Raw genomic sequence first — 6320 nt, forward strand, 5'->3', positions numbered from 1 at the left:
ACTGCACCTACTCCCGACTTCTATGGGAGAAGCATCTCTATCCCTGCCATTGGAGCAAACAACTTTGAGCTTAAGCCTCAATTAGTTTCTCTAATGCAACAGAATTGCAAGTTCCATGGACTTCCATTGGAAGATCCTCATCAGTTTTTAGCTGAATTCTTGCAAATCTGTGACACTGTCAAGACTAATGGGGTAGACCCTGAGGTCTACAGACTTATGCTATTCCCTTTTGCTGTAAGAGACAGAGCTAGGATATGGTTAGACTCACAACCTAAAGAAAGCCTGGACTCTTGGGAAAAGCTAGTCAATGCCTTCTTGGCAAAGTTCTTTCCACCTCAAAAATTGAGTAAGCTTAGAGTGGAAGTCCAAACCTTCAGACAGAAGGATGGAGAATTCCTCTATGAAGCTTGGGAAAGATACAAACAATTAATCAGAAAGTGTCCCTCAGACATGCTTTCTGAATGGAGCATCATAGGTATTTTCTATGATGGTCTCTCTGAACTATCCAAGATGTCTTTGGATAGCTCTGCTGGAGGATCTCTTCATCTGAAGAAGACGCCTACAGAAGCTCAAGAGCTGATTGAAATGGTTGCAAATAACCAATTCATGTATACTTCTGAAAGAAATCCTGTGAACAATGGGACAAGTCAGAAGAAAGGAGTTCTTGAGATTGATACTTTGAACGCCATTTTGGCTCAGAATAAAATATTGACTCAACAAGTCAATTTGATTTCTCAAAGTCTGTCTGGAATGCAAAATGCACCAAGCAGTACTAAGGATGCTTCATCTGAAGAAGAAGCTTATGATCCTGAGAACCCTTCAATGGAAGAGGTGAATTACTTAGGAGAACCCTATGGAAACACCTATAATTCTTCATGGAGAAATCACCCAAATTTCTCATGGAAGAATCAAGAGAGACCTCAACAAGGTTTCAACAACAATAATGGTGGAAGAAACAGGTTTAGCAATGGCAAACCTTTTCCATCATCTTCTCAGCAACAGACAGAGAATTCTAAGCAGAACACCTCTGACTTAGCAACCATGGTCTCTGATCTAATCAAAACCACTCAACGTTTCATGACTGAAACAAGGTCCTCCATCAGGAATTTGGAGGCACAAGTGGGACAGCTGAGCAAGAAAATTACTGAACTCCCTCCAAGTACTCTTCCAAGCAACACAGAAGAAAATCCAAAAGGAGAGTGCAAGGCCATCAATATGGCCGAATATGGAGAGGAAGGGGAGGAAGTGAACGCCACTGAGGAAGACCTCAATGGGCGTGCACTGACCTCCACTGAGTTCCCCAATGAGGAACCATGGGAATCTGAGGCTCAAAATGAGACCATAGAGATTCCATTGGACCTACTTCTGCCTTTCATGAGCTCTGATGAGTATTCATCCTCTGAAGAGGATGAGTATGCCACGGAAGAGCAAGTTACTAAATACCTTGGAGCAATCATGAAGCTAAAAGACAAGTTATTTGGAAATGAGACTTGGGAGAATGAACCTCCTTTGCTCACCAAAGAACTGGATGACTTGTCTAGGCAGAAATTACCTCAAAAGAGACAAGATCCTGGGAAGTTTTCCATACCTTGTACCATAGGCACCATGACCTTCAAGAAGACTCTGTGTGACTTAGGGTCAAGTATAAACCTCATGCCTCTCTTTGTAATGGAGAAGCTAGGGATCTTTGAGGTGCAAGCTGCAAAAATCTCATTAGAGATGGCAGACAACTCAAGAAAACAAGCTTATGGACTTGTAGAGAATGTCTTGGTTAAAATTGAAGACCATTACATTCCTACTGATTTCATAGTCCTAGAGACTGGGAAGTGCATGGATGAAAACATCATCCTTGGCAGACCCTTCCTAGCCACAGCAAAGGCTGTGATTGATGTTGATGGAGGTGAACTGATCATTCAAGTGAATGAAGAATCCTTTGTATTTAAGGCTCAAGGATATCCCTCTGTCACCATGGAGAGGAAGCATGAAGAGCTTCTCTCAAATCAGAGACAAGCAGAGCCCCCACAGTCAAACTCTAAGTTTGGTGTTGGGAGGCCACAACCAAACTCTAAGTTTGGTGTTGAACACTGATGAGCGGATAATTTGTACCCTTTTTGGCATTGTTTTTAGTATGTTTTTGGTAGTTTTAGTTGAGTTCTTAGTATATTTTTATTAGTTTTTAGTTAAAATTCACTTTTCTGGACTTTACTATGAGTTTGTGTGTTTTTCTGTGATTTCAGGAATTTTCTGGCTGAAATTGAGGGACCTGAGCAAAAATCTGATTCAGAGACTGAAAAGGACTGCAGATGCTGTTGGATTCTGACCTCCCTGCACTCGAAGTAGATTTTCTGGAGCTACAGAAGCCCAATTGGCGCGCTCTCAATGACGTTGGAAAGTAGACATCCTGGGCTTTCCAGCAATATATGATAGTCCATACTTTGTCCAAGATTTGATGGCCCAAACCGGCGTTCAAAGTCACCCTCAGAATTCCCAGCGTTAAACGCCGGAACTGGCACCAAAATGGGAGTTAAACGCCCAAACTGGCATAAAAGCTGGCGTTTAATTCCAAGGAGAGTCTCTACACGAAAATGCTTCATTGCTCAGCCCAAGCATACACCAAGTGGGCCCGGAAGTGGATTTCTATGTCATTTACTCATCTCTGTACACCTTAGGCTACTAGTTCCCTATAAGTAGGACCTTTTACTATTGTATTTTTCATCTTCGGACATCTAGTTCTTAGATCAGATCTTGGTAGCTATCTTTGAGTTTCATGCTATCTTAGATCATTTGGGAGGCTGGCCATTCGGCCATGCCTAGACCCTGTTCTTATGTATTTTCAACGGTGGAGTTTCTACACACCATAGATTAAGGTGTGGAGCTCTGCTGTACCTCGAGTATTAATGCAATTACTATTGTTCTTCTATTCAATTCCGCTTGTTCTTTGTCCAAGATATCACTTGTTATTCAACTTGATGAATGTGATGATTCGTGACACCCATCATCATTCTCACTCATGAACAAAGTGACTGACAACCACTCTTGTTCTACAAGCAAACAAGGCTCTAGTGTTTATCTCTTGGATTCTTTAATCGGAATCTTCGTGGTATAGGCGAGAACTGATGGTGGCATTCAAGAGAATCCGGAAGGTCTAACCTTGTCTGTGGTATTCTGAGTAGGATTCGATGATTGAATGACTGTGACGTGCTTCAAACTCCTAGCAGGCGGGGCGTTAATGACAGACGCAAAAGGATCGATAGATTTTATTCCGGCCTGACCGAGAATCGACAGCTGATTACCCATGCTGTGACAGAGCATAGGCAACGTTTTCACTGAGAGGATGGGAGGTAGCCACTGACAATGGTGAAACCCTTGCATAAGCTTGCCATGGAAAGGAGTAAGAAGGATTGGATGAAGACAGTAGGAAAGCAGAGAGACGGAAGGGAAGGCATCTTCATACGCTTATCTGAAGCTCTCACCAATGATATACATAAGTATCTCTATCTTTATCTTTATGCTTTATTCATCATCTATACCCATTTGAGTTTGCCTGACTAAGATTTACAAGGTGACCATAGCTTGCTTCATACCAACAATCTCCGTGGGATCGACCCTTACTCACGTAAGGTATTACTTGGACGACCCAGTGCACTTGCTGGTTAGTTGTGCGAAGTTGTGTTTATGCCATGGTATTGAGCACCAAGTCTTTGGAGCCATTACCTGGGATTGTTTTGTGTTGTAGTGATCACAATTTTGTGCACCAAGTTTTTGGCGCCGTTGCCGGGGAATTAAATGTCCTAACTACAGTTTCGCATTTGTTCCCTGCAATAACAGTGTCAAGTTTTGATCCGGCAACAGCACCAAGTTTTTGGCGCCGTTGCCGGGGATTGTTCGAGTATGGACAACTGACGGTTCATCTTGTTGCTTAGATTAGGTATTTTTCTTTAGAGTTCTTAAGAATGAATTCTAGTGTTTCAAAGGTGATGTTCTTATCATCACCAAAGCTGATTGATTCTCATCAATTTAGCTCTTGAATGCAATGTCCTGCTGAAGCTTGGCCGGCCATGTCTAATTCCTTTAGACTAAAGCTTTAGACTAACATTGCATGATTCCTGGAATTCTCATTAAGAATTTTGATACCTTTATTTTCCTTTTCACTTAATTTTCGAAAAAGCACAAAAAAATTACAAAATCATAAAATCCAAAAATATGTCTTGTTTGAGTCTAGAGTCTCATCTTAAGTTTAGTATCAATTGCATGTTTCTGTTCTTATTGCATTCATGCATGTGTCCTCATTGATCTTCAAGTTGTTCTTGATGATTTCCTTGTTTTGATCTTTGAATTCTATTGACTTGAGTGTTTTGTTATATGCATTCTCATTTTGTTAGTGTCAATGGTATACAAACTGCTAAGTTTGGTGTCTTGCATGCATTATTATTTGATTTTAGTTGCATTTTGATTATTCCTTATTATTAAAAATCCAAAAATATTTTTAATTTGTGTCTTTTCAAGTCAATAATACAGAGAATTGAAGATTCAGAACATACTGCAGAGGAATCACACAGAAAAAGCTGGGCATTCAAAAATGCCCAGTGAAGAAGGACAGACTGGCGTTTAAACGCCAGCCAGGGTACCTGGTTGGGTGTTTAACGCCCAAAAAGGTAGTTCATTGGGCGTTAAACGCCAGAATGGATACCATTCTGGGCGTTTAACGCCAGGATGGCACAAGGGGGAAGATTCTGTTTTTAATTCAGATTTTTTTCAAGTTTTTAAAGTTTTTCAAAATCAAATCTTTTTCAAATCATATCATTTCAATCAAATGTTTTCAAAATTAATTTCTTTCCTTTTTCAAAGATACTTACTAACAATTAATGATTTGATTGAACATTTCAAGTATGTTGCCTTTTCTGTTGAGAAAGGTTTAATGTTTGAATCATATCTTTTCTTGTTAGGCAAGTCATTAATTTTTAAAATCAAATTTTTTTAAAATTGTTTTCAAATCATATCTTTTCAATCATATCTTTTTTAAAACCATAACTTTTCAATCAAATCTTTTTAAACACATCTTTTTCAAAATAGTTTTTAATCAAATCTTTTTCATTTCTAATTTCAAAATCTTTTTCAAAAAACACTTGATTTCTTTCCCACTCTTGGTTTTCGAAAATCAATCAAGGTTTTCAAAATATTTTCAAACCTTTTCACTTAATTTTCAAAAATTTCTTCCCCTCTTCTCACATCCTTCTATTTATGGAGTATCACTCCTTCTCAATGCACAATTCGAACTCTATCTAATTAAGTTTGAATTCTTCTACCTCTTTCTTCTAATTTTCTGTTCTTCTGACACCTCAAGGAATCTCTATACTGTGACATAGAGGATTCCATATTTTCTTGTTCTCTTCTCTTTCATATGAGCAGGAACAAAGACAAAGGCATTCTTGTTGAAGCTGACCCTGAACCTGAAAGGACCTTGAAGCGAAAGCTAAGAGAAGCTAAGGTACAACTCTTTATTGAGGACCTGACCAAATTCTTCAAAGAAGAAGAAGACATGGCAGCCGAAAACAACAACAATGCAAACAATGCAAGGAAGGTGCTGGGTGACTTTACTGCACCTACTCCCGACTTCTATGGGAGAAGCATCTCTATCCCTGCCATTGGAGCAAACAACTTTGAGCTTAAGCCTCAATTAGTTTCTCTAATGCAACAGAATTGCAAGTTCCATGGACTTCCATTGGAAGATCCTCATCAGTTTTTAGCTGAATTCTTGCAAATTTGTGACACAGTCAAGACTAATGGGGTTGACCCTGAGGTCTATAGACTGATGCTATTCCCTTTTGCTGTAAGAGATAGAGCTAGAATATGGTTGGACTCACAACCTAAAGAAAGCCTGGACTCTTGGGAAAAGCTAGTCAATGCCTTCTTGGCAAAGTTCTTTCCACCTCAAAAATTGAGTAAGCTTAGAGTGGAAGTCCAAACCTTCAGACAGAAGGATGGAGAATCCCTCTATGAAGCTTGGGAAAGATACAAACAATTGATCAGAAAGTGTCCTTCTGACATGCTTTCTGAATGGAGCATCATAGGTATTTTCTATGATGGTCTCTCTGAACTATCTAAGATGTCCTTGGATAGCTCTGCTGGAGGATCTCTTCATCTGAAGAAGACGCCTACAGAAGCTCAAGAGCTAATTGAAATGGTTGCAAATAACCAATTCATGTGCACTTCTGAAAGGAATCCTGTGAACAATGGGACAAGTCAGAAGAAAGGAGTTCTTGAGATTGATACTCTGAATGCCATTTTGGCTCAGAACAAGATATTGACTCAACAAGTCA

The 6320-nt window shown here is 39.6% G+C and overlaps 2 non-coding genes across 2 annotated transcripts; both read right to left on the reverse strand.

Moving 5' to 3' along the window:
* Positions 1-348: 348 nt before the first annotated feature.
* LOC130978434 (small nucleolar RNA R71) lies at positions 349-456 on the reverse strand. The gene has a single exon (XR_009086078.1). It is a non-coding gene; the product is annotated as a small nucleolar RNA R71 (small nucleolar RNA).
* A 5488-nt stretch (positions 457-5944) lies between these two features.
* Positions 5945-6052, reverse strand: LOC130977610 (small nucleolar RNA R71). Its single transcript, XR_009085296.1, has one exon. It is a non-coding gene; the product is annotated as a small nucleolar RNA R71 (small nucleolar RNA).
* Positions 6053-6320: the final 268 nt, after the last annotated feature.

The sequence above is a fragment of the Arachis stenosperma genome, chromosome 4, assembly GCF_014773155.1.
Source record: "Arachis stenosperma cultivar V10309 chromosome 4, arast.V10309.gnm1.PFL2, whole genome shotgun sequence".
In the NCBI taxonomy this organism is placed as follows: Eukaryota; Viridiplantae; Streptophyta; class Magnoliopsida; order Fabales; family Fabaceae; genus Arachis; species Arachis stenosperma.